The sequence below is a fragment of the Pipra filicauda genome, unplaced genomic scaffold, assembly GCF_003945595.2.
Source record: "Pipra filicauda isolate LSUMZ 115617 unplaced genomic scaffold, ASM394559v2 scaffold206_size1356665_pilon, whole genome shotgun sequence".
Lineage (NCBI taxonomy): Eukaryota > Metazoa > Chordata > Aves > Passeriformes > Pipridae > Pipra > Pipra filicauda.
In genome coordinates, this window is record NW_024104317.1 from 43,832 (window position 1) to 63,353 (window position 19,522).

Here is a 19,522-nt window from a genome sequence, read left to right on the forward strand (position 1 = left end):
GGAATGGTTTTAATCATAATTGTTCTGCATCCCTGCTTACACAAACTCAGCAAAAGTTGGGTCTATAAAATGAGTTTTGTGATTTGCCTTCAGTAAATAGGGTAGTCAAGTATCCTATTTTAAACTAAAGCCAAATTTTTAACTTCAGAAGAGAATAAACTCCTCAGATGAACTTTACAGTAAAATGGCTGGAAATTTTTTATAACTTTTTTTAATTTCTGATTCTCAGGCATTTCTATACAAGACAATTTGAAGACTTCAGAGAGCGCTGGGGGATCTCTTTGACTCTTGGTAGGAGTTCCTTTCCTCTCCTGCAATTAAAACAAGTCATTCTTAACATTTAAAAATGGTCCTTATTAAAAGAATGTCTCAGTTATTATCCTCTCAGACTAGCGTTTTGCCTTCTGATGAAGTCTTGCATGCTGGTTGAAGGAGGTTTACTTGAATTGTAATGCAATGCTGCTCGGGGATGGATAGTCTGTGACAATCTGTAACACTGGGCAGCAGGAAAAGAAAGGGAGTTTATTCTTCAGTGTCGAATGGAGGGAACCATATGGCAGTTGAAAAAGATCTTCTTGCAAAGTGTAGGGGTACCTCTGACCATACAGGTCTTTGAATTATCCTTTAAACATGAAATGGGAAGAACCTAAAATCCCACACACTTTCCGAGTCAAAAGTACTTCAGTGAAAAACTGAGGGACAGTACCAATACCATTTAAGTGGTAGGAAGAAATGGAGACCCCAAATACGGAAAATATGAAACCTCTCAAGGAGAGGTAAAATGCAATTGTAGTCTCTCTAAATCAGAGAGTTTATTTATTAGCACAGTTGTATTTTAATGAATTAAGAGCTCTAATACAGACACTCCCAAGTTGCAACCCACATATCACAAGAGACACACAAGAGTCTGCACCCTGATGTGAGCCCTTGTGGAGCTGCAGGCTGAGGCTGCTGTCACCACTGCTGCTGATGGCAGTACTTGGCAAGAAAAAGTTTGAAAATCATAGTCCTAAGGGATGAACAGTTTTCCCTCTCATTCAAGATAATTTTTAGGCAAGTAGTGCAGCTCATCTAAAGCACACACATTATTCCTCTGGTTTGAACAAAACCAAATGTTTTGATGCTTTCATACAATAAATGCCATCTAAATACCAATTTACCAGCAGTGCCAAGATTTAAAATTGATTACTTCTGCCTATTTCTCCAGCTAGCTTTTAAATTTGCAGCAGATTGTAAATCATGGTTCTGTAGAGGAAAGATTCAACAAATATTTGAAGAAAATGTTGTGCACATTTTTAATGTGCACTTCAAATATGCAGATCTGAGATGCTGTGTTACGGAAGAATTTTTCTTAAAGCAGGAAAAAAGCATAATGAGACAAAATTTTAGGCAGACTATGATTCTACATTTTGGAAGTTTCCACAAAGTTTTATGGCATCTATTTCAAATTAATATTTCATTAAACTAATTTCACGTGCTATCTTCAGAATGATTAATTTGATACGTTACTTTGGGTTCTACCTTTTGTCTATACAGCCCACATTAGTGTTTTGGAATCATGCTACCAATGATTTTTCAACGCTCAGAGGATAGGATGGAACCGAAGAGCTTTCAATTTTCATCCAGTTCTAACAGATGTATTTGATTTATAGTAGAAGCTGGTTTCATATTCTTAAAAATGTTGTAAACAATTTGCAGCTGCTTGATTTTTTGATGCCATCATAAATATTCATGATCTTTTTCCAAGATCTACAAATATAAGGTGACCTTAGACAAAAAAAAAAAAAAAAAATCAGACTTGGGTGGTACAGAGTGTTAAGTCATTGTTTTTTCACCTTTCTAAGAACTACAGAGACAGCTGCAAAGTGTGAGCCCAACATCACATACAGGGTTTCTGGAAAATGTAGTGCCATGGATTTTAAACAGAAACAATGAAAAGCCACTGCACTAAAGCTATGTTAGCAGAGAGCCTGATGACACAGTTTGGCATAAACACAGTGGCCTGGCAAGAAGTCACTGCGTCTGTAATCAATAGCTCTGAACGTGACCTTTAATAATGTTAGTAAACATTTTTCAGCATGTCATAGCACAGTTTTCTGACCATAATGGAAAAGAAAGGGAATGACTGCTGGAAAATAGATGGAAGTATTAAAAAAAAAAAATAAGAAAAGCAAAACTGCAAATGGCAAATCTAACTATTCTGTTTGCAAACCTATTAAATGTTCAGCAATTAAAACTGACACTAAAGCATACAAAAAATATTACATTGTGTCATATCTTATTACACAATAGGATATTGTATTATCATAACTTTATGTAACTAACAGGTACATTTTGCTCACCCTTCAGCAAAGCTCTCTCTGTTTCTTTACCCCCTTGAGATTTTCTCCTTCACTATTTTCACAAACTATCTAAAACAGGTACGTTTGTGTTTCAGGGAAATTTTTATGTTTTTTAAGACTAATTGTAGAGAGTATATGGAGACAGTAATTGCATCAGTACCCCAAGCCAGTCAGATAAGATGGGGATGGGAAGGTAGGGGGTCCTGACTAAAATGAGAAGATGTAAGAAAAGACTTGAGAAGGTGAAATAATTCCACTCAGGAAGATGCAGGATTTTGAGGGTGTTGATCTTCAGTGGCATAAATTGCTTAAAGTGATGCTGAATTACACCATCTTGTCTTAAACATTTGGGTCATCTGATATGTAATTTAAGCATGGCCTATGTGACTGAGATTTCTAATGATACATCTCAGCAAGTAATGACTAAAATGACACATTAGTGACAAAAACCAGGATTTGTCCCAAAATTCATAGAACACATTTTATACTAACGCACTGCATCCACAACATATCTTTTTCCTGGGGTATTCACAAGGTTTAAATAAATTACAGGTAATATTTTCATAAGTACACATATGATATAGAAATTCATGCCCCATTTTTTAAATTGAAGGAAAGTGTTTAAAGTGATTTCAAAGGGATTGAGGTGATGAAACACTATAAAAAGAGTCCTACCAAGCTTCTCTTATGTTCAGTATCTGACCATAAATGCTTAGATGTCCCTTTGAAGGTCAGGGAGGTCTAATGTATTAAGCATCCAAGTTGCTTTCAGAACAGTGAATTAGACCCCTAAATAACATAAGTGATTTTGAAAATGAGATCTAACAAAATCCTGTAGATATGCTGGGTTTAGTAAGGGTACCTGAAAGACTCACCTGGAAGTCTTAACAGCTTTAGAAGCCCTTGACAAAATCCTATAGCCTTTGTGTATCAACATCAGAATGTAAATTGAGTACAGTCCTGTAAACAGAAAGAATAATATAAGTTGATCTGTTTTTCAATGTTTATTCCCAAAATACCACGCAGCCTGAAAGAAAAGTTAAGAAAAATCCAAATAATTTCAGAATAATTCCCTCATACTCAGCAATATCAATGTCATATGGCTCAAAACCAAGCAGCACAGTGAAAATTTCACCACAACAATGCCATCACTACTGCCTCTGCTTTCAGGTTTCAGAAAACTTGTATTAAGACTAAAGAGAAAACTTTCAGTCCAAATAAAGATATTAAGAATAATCTACTGAGAACTGAAACAAGCTTATGTTTTGATATATTTCTATATTTCTTTTCTGATGTGAAGTCTTATAAGAGAAGACAGCAACATATGAGTTATACATCAAACTGATTATTCATTTTTATAGGACTCAATACTCCAATATGAAAAGTCTAAATTTCTTTTTTCTCTCTGTGGCTTTAATACAATTTGTCTTATGCCTATAGAGCCTGGAGAACTGGTGCAATAAATTAAGGAAACATATTTGACAAATAAGTAGACATTTTCCAAGTCAATTTTTAACTGTGTATATGAAAATTTTTCATGACAGTGAACACTATTTAGACAACAGAATGACCTAAAGAAAGTGTTCATTGTAGGAAGAAAATTAAGGGAGCACCTCTGCTTGATTTTCCACGACAATATCAGTCAGGTAAGTCTTATCCATCTGAGAGTGCTCTGGATGGTTGGATGTATTATTTGTTAGTGTTTCCTACACCAAACGTGGGAAGCATGAAACACTTGGGTAGAAATGTGGTTAATATGGAACCATGCCTGGGTACCTTTATGATTTTTCCCCTTACGCACCTAAACCATACTTTTACGAAAGCTACTTTTGGAGCTGGATAAACTGCACAGAGAGATATTTTATTTTAAAATTAAAAAAAAAATCAAGCCCTATTCTCAGTAAGTCATATCCTTTTTACATTTCACAGACATGACATGTCATTAGGAAATGGTGCTACTCTTGGTTACATTGGCATGTCATGTTACAGTACATTAGAAAACATGATGTGCTGACATAACCATGCATGACCATTATCCGAATGACACGTTACATTCTGGCAGTTCAGAAAGAGGCACATTTAGGTCTCAGTACACATATTTTGCATATATCATAATCTATACATGCAAAGTGTAGAAGATTGGAAAAAAACACAAAGGAAATAGTGCAATCATGAAGTTAAATCATGCTTTATTCAGTGTTCATCCAAATTCACATCTCAGTCTGCCCTTATATTGTACATGCAGAGTATTGAGCACAGTCCCTAATTGATCATTTATGCAAAACAAACCTCAAACAAATATAAATAATTATCTTTGAATATTAGAAGAAAACAGAATTACTTTTTATTACCTCCATAGCTGTTACAGTTGATCTTTATATTTTATTCATTCTCCACTTTTGGTGTGCGTTAACATCTGAGACTCATCACGCTGTCCGGCATTTCAACAGAAATGATGTCACTGGTGCCAAATACTTTCACAAACATGGCTACTGCATAAATCTAAAGAACTGAAAGACCAAACAAATTATGTTTACAATTAGAAACAAAATGAGTAGTTCGTACCATAAGTTTAAGTATGTTAAACACAGACTTTCTTTCCAGAAGGAAGACATTGACTGAAAACTGTAAAAGCAGGCAATTCTTTTTTTCCTCTCTCTTTGACAGTCTGGAGGAGCTTTTGATCTTCCAGTGTCCGTTACAACCTTGGGGAAGGTTAAGTTAACCCTTTGAACAAACACTCCTACCAGCATCCAATTCACTCAAAGTACCTTAATCACCAGCTAACTTGAATTCAAACTGCTCTAGAGAACATGAACTGACATAACTTAGCTCTGATGAAAAGGAGATTAAAAGGCCTGAATTTGATGTTGGCATGCACTGAGGGGCCAAAACTCCTGATTTCAACTTTGGAGACACCAGGTAGTGTGATTTCATTGCACAGAAGTGTTGGTGCACAGTTGGCCAAGGTGCAATTTGTGTGCCAGTCGTGCAGAGACCCACAACAGTAACTTCCTCTTGCAGTGCTGACTGGAGGCAATGTAGGACAGGACAGCATCAGAGGACAGCCCTGTGCAACTCTGTCAATTCCCACCCTGGTGAGGGAGCAGAGGCAGCAACTGCAGAAAGCACTTCAAGTACCATCCCTTTTCTTCCTGTGCACCCATCCAAAATCGAGCAGGCTTTTCAAGAATTGTTTTGTTAAAGATATAATTCAACAGGGAGTTATTCAATTCAGTATTGACCACTCCCACCAGGAATTCATAAAAGCAGCATGGCTTTACCAGTCTGACAGGGTAGAGATGCAGGAGACTTCAAGGATACAGGTTTATCAAGCAGAATAGCACTATAAGCTCTGCATTTCTCAGCTGCCAGCGTGTACCTACCATTACAGGAGTTGTGATCAGTGATTTCTCCAAAAAGAGTGTAAACAAAAGAGGATGATAAAAGGATGTAGAGAAGCACCAGTTTCTGCTATCAGGCCTAAACCTGGCACTGCAGCAGTTTCAAGGGGTGATAATTGCATGGGGAATTTCTGTGACATAGACACTAATTCACATTATATTCAGCTTAACCATGTAACCACCAAACAGCTATAAGCAAGACGGGATGTACGTACCAAGATAAGTTTACTACCTAAAAAAGACAGACAATGATCTCAGCTGAGACTTGCCAATCTCTATTTAGAAAGTAAGACGTTCAACAGAAAGATGTATTTCAGCTAACATACAAAAGAAAAGATGAGATTCTAGTTTATAAATAAAATGGTAAATAACCAAAGAAATCACAACATAGCAAAGGTGTCAGACAAGGATTTTAGTCCTTTAATCACACTGCTAATAAAGTTTAAATAAAATTAAGTCACCCATCATTTATTATACTAAAAGTACAAGTTCAAATATTAAGCTAAAGAATTACTAACTCAGCTTTCAGTTGGGTCCAAAAGCATTCATCTGCACTTGATATTGGTGAATACTTTCACACCAGCAACTATTACTTTCAGCCCTCAGGTATAACATCTTGCACCCAGAAGCAGCAGGAACACATTGGTATTTTTTCCCACACGCAGGAATATAAGCCTTGATACAACTACAATATCTCTTTATGCTTAACCGTGCCAGTATTTCCCTTTTGCTTTCTACCACATGCCTTTGTGTAAAATCCCTGTGATAAAATTAAAAGGACAAGGAGCTTTATAAAAATGAATAATCCTACTAAACATGCAATCAATTAACTAAAACATGGAGATGGATATTTTCTGAAAGCTCCTTACAGGCTCTAGACAAACACAGTGAGATAACAATGGAAAATTGTTTGGCTTACTAATTGTAACCAAATGTATGCCATTCTATCAAAACATTCTCAGGAGGATGTCAAAGACTTTTTAAAGTAAACATCTTGTGTCATCCTTTTACTGAAGTGAAACAAGGGTCTCCAATAAAAATCCTACATATCAAGGACCCTCAAAGAGGTTTATATACGTATTACTGATCTTTGAAAATGCAGCTTGAGAGGTACACTAATAATTTCACCCAGCTGGGCAATAAACATTCTTGCCAAAATAATTATGTAAAATTACACAGACCCTTTTTAAAGAGAATAAGTTTCAAGAGGACAAAGTATAGACAGAGTGACTTCACTTTTTTTTTACAGCTGTGTTTTATGGAAAGCAATTTAGTGTGTAAAATCCCTGTCCTTGTAAAATACTCCAAAGAGAAGCCAAAATTCAAACCTGTTTGTAATGCAGAATTTTAAAATACTAGAAAAGTTTACCAGTGAGAAATAAACAAACCTCAACCAAATAAAAAAGCTTTTCACAGCTGAAGAAATAGATAAAATAGCAATGAACAGCTAAAGGCAAAGACTTTCATCAAGACATACTTAAACCTTTAAATACAATACATGTCCAAGGGGAACTACCAAATAAAGCATTCGATCATTCTTAATTTGTGGATTACTGTGTTGGACTCCTCTGCTGAAAAGTAAAAACCAGTTAAAATCTAACATTTTTCAAAAGAACCCATATGTTGTAGCAATGGGTCCAATCTTGGAACTTACACTAGCAAAACATTCAAGAATATTCCTATCCAAACTTCACAGGAAAGCACGGTGCTTAAGCAAGTAAGCAAAAATTAAGAAAATGAAGGATAAACAGAAGTATTTTGATAGATAATAAATAAACTTGCTCTAGAAAAGCTGTCTTTTATGGGTAATTCACAAAAAATTTCAAAGATTTTGGGAAAAATTACGAAAGATTGCTAGGTACCAACTTATTTCCCATAGTTCTCTGTCAGTTCTGACATCTGAGAACCAAGGTTGCAGGGAATGTTCCTAAAACTATTGGGAAAACTAAGCTATAAGAGGCTGAGACTGCAACTGGCTGAATTACCAGCCTCAGGAAGGCAGGAATGCCATGACATTTGTTCTCCTTTTCATTTTCTTTCCTCCTTCTAGGCAGTGAACAGACTAAACTGAGAAGTACAGAAGTGTGAAAAAAAATGGGAACTTTCTTCTCGCCCTTTTATCCTTCAGAAATCTGACTATCTGCAAAAACAGAAGAAAAATCAAAGCACAACATAAAAGTTTTAGCATAAGAACAACTGGATAAGAGCAAAGGTCTCTCAGGCAGAGTCCTACTTCCAGCAGCAGCCAGTGGCAGAGGCGGGAGGAAGAGGAGAGGAACCAGGCTTGTACATAAAGATTCCTGTGCTTGGCTGTACTTCTCCAATCACTGGCTGCCAGTATGCTTGGACTTCCTTCAGGGGAGACTGCTCTAAGCCAGGATGTTTCACAGTTCCCTCATGGCCCTCTCAAAGGATAGTATGAGACAAAACAGAGATGACTATCAATGAGAGTAAAGAGTGATGCCTGAAAGAAAATTCAGGGAGAAAAAAACTCTGAGGCAATTTAGTTTTGAAGGTGAGATAAGGAAAGGGGTTTTAATTTTGTGCCTAGGCATAAGAATACAAGACACGCACGTGCCCCTCTGTACAGATGTTACAATTTATAATATTGTCTGTCCAATCCCAGGTTTTGTCCACCCACTGGCTTTTGCCCTGGACCACCCTCAATCACACCCCTTGGGAACTGGGGATAGGGTCTCTAAGACCACCTCTTCATCAATCTTCATCTTCTTCGGGGTACAGGGGGCATATATTCACCCAGTTCTTGACTGTACTTTTGCAGTTCAGGCCAGGATTAGATATCCTTTAACAGAAGATGCCTATCTTAAAGAGAGACATTTCTACTGGAATTTAGGGGGTAGAATTGATATGGGGAGCATGGAATGGGGTAGTAGGGTTGGGGAATGTGTGTAGTTTCTGTGCTAAGTGTAAGGGAATAAGTCATGCTGCTTCTAAATCTACTTCTGCTATATAACTACTTATAAAGCTTGTAAAAATTAGAAAAATCAAAAAAACCAGATGGACCTTAAGGTATCAGAGTAAAAGGATATCCACTAGAAGAGCAGTCATTGCAGTGTGGTGGCTCAAGGACCAAACCAGAGAAGAGGTTCTTAACTCCACATAAGGAATTGCAAATTGCATTTGTTCAGTCACTGAAGGCTGATTCAAAGGTCATATAGGTTTAGTGTAATGCCAAAGCACTGCAATGCATTTCTAATTGTAAAAATGTTAGTTGTGATTTAAAAAAAAAAATAATTTTTAGTATCACTTCTTTGAATCCAGACACATAGTGAGTTGTTAGTTTTGAGCATAGGCAGACAAAATTTCCATAGAAAACCGAGTGGTATGTACAATGTGCAGTTCAAAACATATCACTAAAACATAGTAATGAGAAATTAAATCAGAGTTAAGGGCATTACATGACTAGATGAAAGATAACCAACAGTAAACACTGATCTAAGTTCCAGTTAAATGATTTTACAAATTGAGATTTCACTGTGCATTTCAGGTTTTTAACCAACAGCAAAACTTCAAGCAAAACTTCATCATAACACATAAAATTATTGAAGTTTCTGAAACAAAACAAAGTGCCCCTCCAATATTGTGAAACAAGAGGTTATGTCTGCTATATTTAAAGAATGAATTGGAAGCAATTCAATTTTTCACCTTTTTTGTGGATTTTTATTGTTGACATGACAAACCTGTTTATAAACATGAAATCCATGTACAGTTTTGTAGAAAATCAAAATCCCTTACTATAATATACAGAACTAGGTAGATTCACTACCTAGTGGACTAGAATAGTCCACAGAAATGAAGTACTTACGGGCACACATATGCATACATGTATATACACACACATACAATTCTATTTCTACTGGCTCCTAATTTTAGCATGTCACAGTGGAATTACTGCAACAATTTTGCTATTAGACAGGACTTGATTACCAAGCAAGGGCAGAATTTATAGCCTCCTAATTTTAAATTCCTACCATCTGAGCACATATGTCAACTTAAAAAAAAAGTTACTGGTTACTAGCGCATTGTTGTGTCTGTTAGCTAAACTTAGCGAGACACAGGGGAGAAGGTATATTAGAAAAAAATTGTATTTCAGTTAGAAAGGGGATCATAATAATGAACAACATGTAGATTTGTATAAAAATATATCTACTCAAGATTTAAAAGGAATCAAGACTATGTAAGCACAACACCCCCCACCTATGTATACATGCATATGAGTGAAACATGCTACAATTAAGATTTGCAGCTACTGAGAATCAATACCAAATTTTTTAAAGTTTGAAGAGAGAGTTAAGAATAGTTTATACAAAATCTGAAATAAATACTTTTTGTGATGTTGTTCTGGGCTGCTCCATGACAAAGAGAAATCATAACCTTCATTTCATACTCCATGGGAGGTGTATCAACCTTCCAGCGTTTCACAGGCTCCCACAAAGTCTTTGTGTTTCCAAACTTTCCATAGCTGAAGCAAGGCATGGATGCAATTCAACAGCCAAAATATTATTACAACAAGATATCAATACTGTCTAAGTGGCATGGGAAAGGGCTTCATTAGGATCTTTTACCATAACTTGTTATGTAAAACTGTTCAAGTCACTGTTGGGAAATTCTTTGGTGCTAGATTCAAGCTGCTCTTTGGACAAGCTAAAACTTCAAAACTACCACACCTTTTGGGAAGGGGAACTGATTAGTTAGGAAGAGAATCTATTTTCATGATGTAGAAATGTAACTGCCAGTCAGAAAACTTACCTTTTCTTAGATGGGATTCTTCCGTTCTCCACATTACCCTACCGACCATTTTAGAATTGCTCAGGTAGATAGCAAGCAACATGAAATTATTCATTAAGACAAATGACTACAACCTTTTGCCTAAATTCATGCAAATTTAACTCCTTACAACATAAATTATTCCACTACCTTCATTGCAATCGATTGGTCAGTTATCAGCCAGTATGAGTGAAAATGGCAGAATCAGGTCCAGTGCAGCCTACAGGAGACAGATTTTTTAACAGTTGCCCTAAAGACATTTCTGTCCTCTCTACCAAAGTTTGGCAGCAATCTTTCAGTGTATTTCATTGAGATATTTTATATGAATGAGATATAGAATTTTCTGGCTCACAGTCTGGAATCTCCTCCGATAGATCTTGGAAGGAATTGACACAGTAATTAATGAATGTTTTCCAGTTTCAGTTTATGCCCTTAAAACAGCCTGCTATAACAATCTAGGGGTTCATTTCTAGTTTTATCTGGATGACAAACTGTATTCTAACTTCCGTGGTTCAGACTATGTTTTCAAAATTTAAAGCTCAAGATTCAGACACCATAATGTTCTGCCTTTCCTATGTTCTCCTTCTCCTCCACCTCCTCTGCTATAATTTGTTGTCCTTCTCAAAAGAGATTTTTTCTTTTTATTCGTTATTTTTCTTTTATATGCAGCCCTTCATTCAGCCTCAAGTTCAGAATAAAGTCCTCTCTTCATATTGAAATTAAAATGCAATTGAATAAATTAAGCAAGAATGGAAAGGCCTTAACAATGTTTTCAGACATTTCGTTCTTTGTTAAGGAGAAAAATATTAATAAGAATTCTAGCCAGAAGCTGCACTATGTTTCTGTTGTGATTAACTCCATTCTTTCTCTGATTTGCTAGGCTGTGTCTGCGAGCAGCTACTACGGCAGCCTTTTGCTCCCTGTTGTATTTTGGAACAAGTGAAAATATTTCAGCTACACTGTGTGGCCAGATTGGAGTCTCCTGCCAAGACATGAAGGAGTGGTATAGCTCAGGGGTAGGTTTCTCTAGGAATGTAATGGGATACCCAGTGCAGTTCTGAGTGGACACTCTCAATAAACCAGTTGCGTTACATAAGGGATTCTGGATCTATTTTGCAGAGACTTCAGAAATGGCAAAGAGAAATGGTTTCAGCAGGAGATAATGGGCTTTATGACTTTTCCCAAATTATTCCCTTTTTAGTAGCCATCATCTTGTCGGGTGACATCTGGAATGATTAGAGGACGATATCTTAGACTGACAACTGGGCTGTCATTCACACTGTCAGTCAGCAAACATCCAGGTTGCCCAGGGTTACAAAGCTAGTTTATGCCTTTGTCCTGCAGTATTTAGTGCTGCTGATTCTTTACCTTGATTTCAGATGAAGCAGTTCTGACAGCCAGCGCCAGAGGCAGGCAGAGAGCTCGTGTTGATGGTGGGAGTCCCGTGGTGCCTTTGTGTGTGACGGTTTTAGAGCTTCGGTGGCAGCACATCAGGCAGGAGACAACCCCAGAGTATTAGAGTGGGCCTAGTAAGTTCATCTGCTTTCAAAAAATAGAAGGGCAATGTTTATCTCTGCCCGAGGAACACATCTAATTATTTTAACCTTATGTACCTGAATGGGAGCTTTCTTACAGAACCCAGCTGTCGGCAGAATTGTTATCCTAAACAGACCTGAAAACGAAACAGCTCAAAGCAACCTTGTGGTCCAAGGATGAGCAGCCCCTATGCATTCCTCAGCAGGTAAGAGAGCACCCTCACCAAATTAGCATCAAGAATAAATGTGCTCCACAGCAACAACTTCACGTTGCTCAGCCATTCCTCAATACACAGTTTAAATGCCGTTTCGCTCACTCACTCACTGTCTGTGCACATCCCCAGTCGAAACAAAGACCTCTGACTTTCAATGTTTCAGTTTGGGAACCCAGCTTTGGGCACCAAAATTCTAGTTTTCAAAAGGAGAAATACCCTACAGTTGTCAGTGTTGTGAGCACGTACCAGCTCTGATACTCAAGACCTAAAACAGAGTAATCAGGAAACCAAGAACCAGAGCACCAAAGACAGTTTGCCTGCAGCTTTTTCTTTGCCTCAGTGCATTGTTTTAACACAAAACTAGTATTTCTTACAGAAATACTGAGGGAATGGAATATTCAAAAAGCCTAATAATTTTAAACTAACAAATGAGCTTATAAATTGAGATAAAGAATGACTAACATAAGTTTTTTATTAGTAAGAAGGAAAGTAACTCACTATTATTTTGGTTGCAGACAGGTAATAGTAAAAGCCATCCTACTGCAGCATTTCATGGACCAGTTTAAAACTCACAGCATGTGTCTGTGACATCTGCCTTCTGCAAACAGGCTTGCAGCCTTGTCCTCAGAAAACAGAAAATGAAAGACTGTGCTCAAAGCAAATTTGCTTAAAAAATCAATAAAAATGCCTTAAAACACTGTGAGAAGTTGCATAGCCTGAAGGCAAGGAACTCCTTCGGTAATGTTTCTAGCTAATGTTTCTGAAGCATGCAAAAAAGTAATAAAATTCCATAAACAAGTTGAGGAAAAAGGATGACTATTTTTGCCTGATGTATGTATCTGAGACCATAATGCCTCTGCACAGGGCTGTATTCTGTATTCTGCTTTCTGTGTACCTCGTTCCTGGTGCTCTACCAAAAGATACTTACAAATTACAGCAAAAGAGAAGCTAAAACTAGAATTAAACAGGCATGTAGATGTGTGTGGACATGGTGTTAAAACAAAAGGAGAAAAAAATCCCTTCGAAAAATCCTTTGGTAGCTTTGTTCTGGATCTCAAGCCAACAACCTTCTATAGAGCAACAGGAAAGCAAGGAAATCACTATAATTTATTTATACTAACTTTTTAAATAGTTCACTCTGATTCTTTTCGAGTACCATCTCACAAACCTGGTTGTTAAGTATAAATTAAAACTATTCAAGAGGTAATATTTGTAAAGCACTTTTGCATCCACAGATGAATGCTGCTGTATAATATGAACATTGACATATTTGACAAGGCAACAGAGTTAAGTGTGATACAGAGTCAGACTAAAGATTTTTTTCTTGTCTGAAAAGCCCTTGTTTTGTTACTAATATTAGAGCTACAGAGGCCTATTTGACAAAAAGCACCTCCTAATTTGAGAGCTGTAGCTCTTAAGCTCCATAGTAGCAGCTATTTACCTGGTTGGCTCACTCTTCACAAAATGTGCCCATTAAGCTCAGGGGATAAAGCCAAAAAAAAAAAAAAACCAACCACTCTACTGAGCATGACTGAACAAGTGACTGTGCTGGCATGTGCTTGATAAGAGACAGGAAAGGAAAAGGAGATAAACCTTGGACTGTAAGACAGGAGTTACATATAGTCTATTTAGAACAATAGGGAAAGCTATTATTTACTTTACTGGGAATAACTCATAGTAGCATAAATTCTGGTTGCAGGTGTTTGGAGGATTTTCCCTGAGGGAAGGTTTTATATGTACATACACAACACCAGTTTAAGTAAAGGGAATTTATGCATGCACTCTCAACCGAGAGTAAATTTTAGCCCTTTTCTTGTTCACTGATGTTGTACAAGCATTTTCCCAGCTTGGTAGGGCTAAATTAAATTGGGCAACGTTCTGTGTGTGTTTGATGTCTGCTAAATGAAGTGAGCGTCCAATTCGTCATATTTACTCAAGCTCACTCAACTCTGGTAAAAATTAAAATGTTCCAGTTAATTTAACGAGATAATTCAGCTCTCTCAAATCTTTCTTGCTCAACATTTGTTGCTATTTAGTAGTTGAGGGTATGTACTGCCATGTAATTCTTTGGACAGGTCTGAGGACTCAGTAGCAAACAGTAGACATCTAAGACACTGGACTGACATTATGTTTAATCTCAAGCAAGTTCCTGAGGTGCCACTTGAGAGGGGAAGTCTAGGATCAGACCCTTTGGGCTCATTATTTAGAGAAAAGGGATCACACACAAAAAGCCATGGAATGTTTAGGAAAAAATCAGGGCGACTAAGCTAGCAGTTGGAAGATGAGAAGTAAAAAATTGCCACGTTGAGTAACTTGGATAAAAAATATAAAGTAGGCAAGGGCTCCAAGAACCAAAATAATCAAAGTATCCACAGGAAAAGCTCCTCATGCTTGATACTTGGAAATAACAGCTCTGCCTTGAGGTGAATATGTGTCTTGATCTTGCAACTCAATACAGACAAAGAAGCCAAAACATCACAGAATATTAGTAGTACATATGTGATAAAGTCCACTGAACTTAATGAAACAAACCAAGGCTGAGAATATACAACTGGCCATACCCGTAACACTGAGATTTACTCACAGGAGCTTGTACTATTGTCTCTGCAAACCACCACCACCAGATGCAATCTGTTGGCTTGAGCACAGCCCCCTTCAGGGAGGACAGGAAACTTAGAGAGATCAACCTCCTAGTAGAGCTGGATGCCTAAAGCTAAGGAAAACTATTCTAAAGTCTCACATACAGGTGCCTTCAGTCCTTCTGCAATTTCCTTTGAGACTGTGGAAAAGACAGTCACATTTCAGTAAGAATCCATTAAGCATCTTAGTAGCTTGGCAATATTCACTATACCTTGAAGAAAATGCAGATAGCTGAAATGCAAAAAGCTAGTACACAAATGCAGAGCAATTTAAGCAAAATCTTGCTGGGGATTTGTGTAAAATTACAGCTATGTGCTCTTGCTGCAGAATCAAAAGCAATGCAGAATGCACCTGGTTTTGTTATATAAACCATGAGCAGCCAAAGATGACTATGATTCACCCTCAGAGAGATGTAAGTTAGATGGGTGAAGAGGTGTCATTATAATAAATATATTTTAATGTGCAAATATATGGGGTTTTTTCAGTTACTTTTTTTTTCTTCTAGTGATTCTTAAAATGTTTTCATTTAGCATCAATTCAGAAAAACAGACAACACAAATAGTAGTATTGAACTGCAGTGAAAAAAGGCAAATATGGTGCAAGAATATGATAGCAAAAATAAAAACATTATTAAATGACTTTATCAATGATACAGAGCTTTCGAAAATACATCATTATTTCTACTCATTTTTGAGCAAAAGGGATAATGCAGAGATAAATGGGAAGCTGATAAAATAGAAAGATAATTAAGAATAGCCAAGAAACTAAAAAAATAAACCAAAAACCTCACCTGAAGAGAAGTTAAAAGCGCAGGGTTATTTATATTGGAAAGGAGACACATAAGAAGGACATTATCCAAGTATGAACACTGAATGGTTGGGAAAGGTTAAAAACTTCACCTAAGAACAAAGGATTTACTGAAGTGAAAAGATGGCAAATGCAACTATGATAACAAGAAACTTATTATTTTTGTTTCATAATTGAGCTATGGTAGAGAGCTAAATAAAATATTTTTCAGTTTTCTGTTGCATAGTGCAATGTAGTAAAAATTGAAACATTATAAATAAAGTATCTACAACAATATCTACAAATGTTATAAATCTAAAAAATATTTTTCAGAGAAAGTGAAATACTGAGTTTAAACTTTAATTCGTTGATTAAGCTTCTTTCATTACATCATATATTAGATAAAAAGACACAGTCAAATGCTATTGAAGTAAAATATTTCTGTGATCATCAATTAATATTTGCACCAAAAGTGGGAACTGGGAATTCTTGAGAATTTTTTCTTCTCATTTTTGCATTTCATTTTTCTCAAAATGGAAATTCTCATTTCCAACTATTCTGGAGCTCATCAACATTGGAGTTCTTTAAGAGCAAGAATTTACCACAGTTAAACTTTTACAAAGGAAAGAATATCCACAGTGATTAGAGAGAATAAGAATTAATATTTTATAAAGAACACAAAATCTCCGGGACTTTCCCTACTTTCAGACACTCTGACTTGGTTCCTGGGATGATGAGCTGTGTTTACTCACTAAAACTTTTTTAAACTCTCTTCTGTGGCATCTGTAGGAGGAAGTGTGGTTGGAAGAAGCTTCATCTGGGTAGAAAGGTTTCTGCATTGAGTGCAGTGGGTTCATGGCCCAGCTAGACCAGCTCCCCAGCCATGCAGCGCTGATGTGAACTCATGAGATCAGGATTTCAACCTGCCTTCTCTATCAACAACAGGGAAACGGCTCCCTGGAATGCTGCTGAAGCCTTGCAGCTCTCTTGTGAATGGAGCAGAGAGCTGATATCAAAGGAATTTGGTGAAACGCTGTCCTTTTGTACCCAAGAACTCAAATCTGGTAACAAAAACGAAAGAATGAAACTGGAGCCAGAAGTGGAGATAGCAGAATAAAATACATTTTCAGTTCTTTTCAGGCTGAAAAAAATCTATTGTTCGGCCCCTATGCTGAAGATGGAAAAAGCACACATGTGCACTGAGTTCATAGACTGAGCATTACTTGCAGCTCTTTCAGATGATGAAAAATGCAGATGAGGTTGATAAGACGACTCAGGGGTTTCTTCTGGGTTCTGCAGCATGAAGAGGTTGCCTTTCATACAGGACAGAAAGCTAAATTAGGTCCATGTAACTGTTCAAAATTCATTAGAATGACCTTAGTTAAGCTTTGCTTGCATGCACACTATGGTATATGATAATATAGCCTGGAGCAACAGCAGTAGTGGTGGTAGCACTTTCTGAAATATTTCCACTACTTGAAAGCTGTTGGATTTGTTAAAATTTCTAAAAGGATTATAACAGGATGAACTGGGTTTTTTCCTTTTACTTTCTCCCAGCCAGTATAATAATATTACACAGAGCTTTTCATCTTCAAAGATCTTTACAAATCTTAGCAATTCACAGTAATCGAACAGTTATAAAACCATAGTAAAACTCATTTTTGCTGTCTTGCTAATGTTTTCTTATTATTTGTAATAATTCACTTTAAACAGCAATAACTTCTTTAACTGGGATGGTTCTGTAAACGTAACATTAAACTCATTACTAAGGGAATTTGAACAGTCACATATCCCTCAGTCATATAATCATTAGTCATAATAATAATAAAAATATTTTCTGACTCCCTGCTATTCCAGTAGAAGGTGACACATTTTTCTCCTTTCAGTGTAGAAAGTTAATTCATTGTTCTTTTACTACTTAAACCACAAGCAGGAATAACATGGAAACAAGTGCTACCAAAGAAATCATCTTACCAAATATAATCATATATAATAGCTGTGTCAGGTAAGAACAAAATGTAATTTTATTATTTCCCTTTTCATTTCTGAGTAGTTTCTCTAATAACATCTAAAATGTTCCCACAACATTAAAGTTGCTGGTGTACAACCAAGTAATTTCTCAACTTAAAACTAGAGGTCTGTGTTTGCCAACTATGGGCAAATGCCCTCTGTTCCTGACCACTTAGTGGGTGCTGAAGGCACCCACCAACCAATGGGGCTGATTCTCCTGGGCTTTACTTCACATCAAAAAAATACATTGAATGACACCAGGTGCTTCTCAGTTCAGGGAAGGGAATCTGCATCCAGGCCTTGATGAAGCAGTTTCGTGCACCTGAAGACTCAAAGGCACCTTTGCCCACTTATTCCCAACAGCTCACGAGAAGCTCAAAGGCTGCTGCCTTGCTCCTGGAGACCCCACCGATGTAAAACGTGTATTGAACCTGGTGCACTTTCTGCTCCCGGCACTATTACGAGTGTCCCAGTTTGAACAGTCTAATAATACTTAGCAATAACTTCTTTGAAGTCAGAGAAGGGGTCAGGCTTTTGATGCCCCTAAAACATTTCCTAACTGAGGCCTAATTCTGTAGCCCTTTCTCACACTGAGTAGCACTTAACTGTCCCAGTGATGCCAAGGTGACAGCTTGCACAGAATTTTCACTGCAGAGGCAGAGAAAGAAAATGTAAAAACTAAATTTACACATAAAGATAAGTGGGCAAGGATCAAATACCTGAGTCAGGCATCACTCACTCATTCCTTTGTCTTAGCTTGCTCCACAGTAAGAGGGCATTTCACATCACAAAACTGCCCTTTGCACAAGGGTCCAACAAGGTCTCACGAACATTTCATAAATGCTACACCTGCTCTAGAGAGAAAAAAATGAGATGTCTCCTTCAAAGCAAGTGGAATTTAGAGCAGGGAGGAGTGAGACAGGATCTCCTGACTTCTGGAACAAGTCTGGTCTTGAAGGTCAGTGCAGACTGTGGAGAGAAGCTGAATGAATAGCAGACTACATACCTAAAATAATAGAAAACAGGAGAGTGGCAGGTCATGAACACAAAGAAATCTGAAATTGAAAAAACCCACTCTTTTCTTTTTTTTCTCAGAACATCCTTGCAGTATGGTGCTTTCTTTTTTTTTTTTTTTGCTGTCAACAGATTCCAATACTGAATACTAAAGCCTGGGTTCTGCTCTCCTGATAAGTAATTTGCAAGAGCCTGGTCACAGAGAGGTCAGAAAACCATGTAAATTGCTTGGATGGGAAAGCCTCCTTCACAGGAGGAAGCTGTAGGTGGTAGAGAGGTTCTCTGCCACAATTTTACATTCCCTGGACATAGTGATACACAAAGAGACAAGAGAGCAATGCTGATCTTCTCCCGTTGGGCATCCTTTGGCTGCCCTCTGAAGCAGGGATGGATGTCAAGCCTCAAGTAAATAGTGAGAGTGGTTTCTGTCCTCTATAGCAACAACCTCTACACAACTTTTCAGCAATTAGGTAAGAAATTGTTTTAAACAGTCCAAAGGCTGAAAATGTTGTAGTGAGTTTTACTGTACACCTGGTTGCACACGATAAATTTTTACTGTCACATACCCAGAGAGGGGATGAGACAATATACTTCCCATATCAGACAAGGTTTACTTCTAGGGGATTTACTGTGGTGTTTGCATTTAATTTCACTATGAATGCACATTTGTGATATGGGGAAAACAGAAGACAAGACAGCATGCTCTGGGGGCTCTTACTTCTTCAGCCAGAGTTACTCATATCCACATGCAGAACCGAGCTGATGGGTTGATCTGGAGCAGCTTTTTA

The 19,522-nt window shown here is 37.2% G+C and overlaps 1 long non-coding RNA gene across 3 annotated transcripts in view; it reads left to right on the plus strand.

The window, feature by feature from the left end:
* The window catches only part of LOC113996815, a 59,586-nt gene that overhangs the window by 30,175 nt on the left and 9,889 nt on the right, over nt 1-19,522 (plus strand). For 2 of the 3 annotated variants that reach the window (XR_005563409.1, XR_003543895.2), the window contains 5 exons: nt 230-291; nt 3,887-3,988; nt 11,415-11,550; nt 11,914-12,063; nt 12,170-12,275. This is a non-coding gene — a long non-coding RNA (uncharacterized LOC113996815). The remainder of the gene's footprint in view (nt 1-229; nt 292-3,886; nt 3,989-11,414; nt 11,551-11,913; nt 12,064-12,169; nt 12,276-19,522) is intronic. The other variant, XR_005563410.1, reaches the window with a different exon arrangement.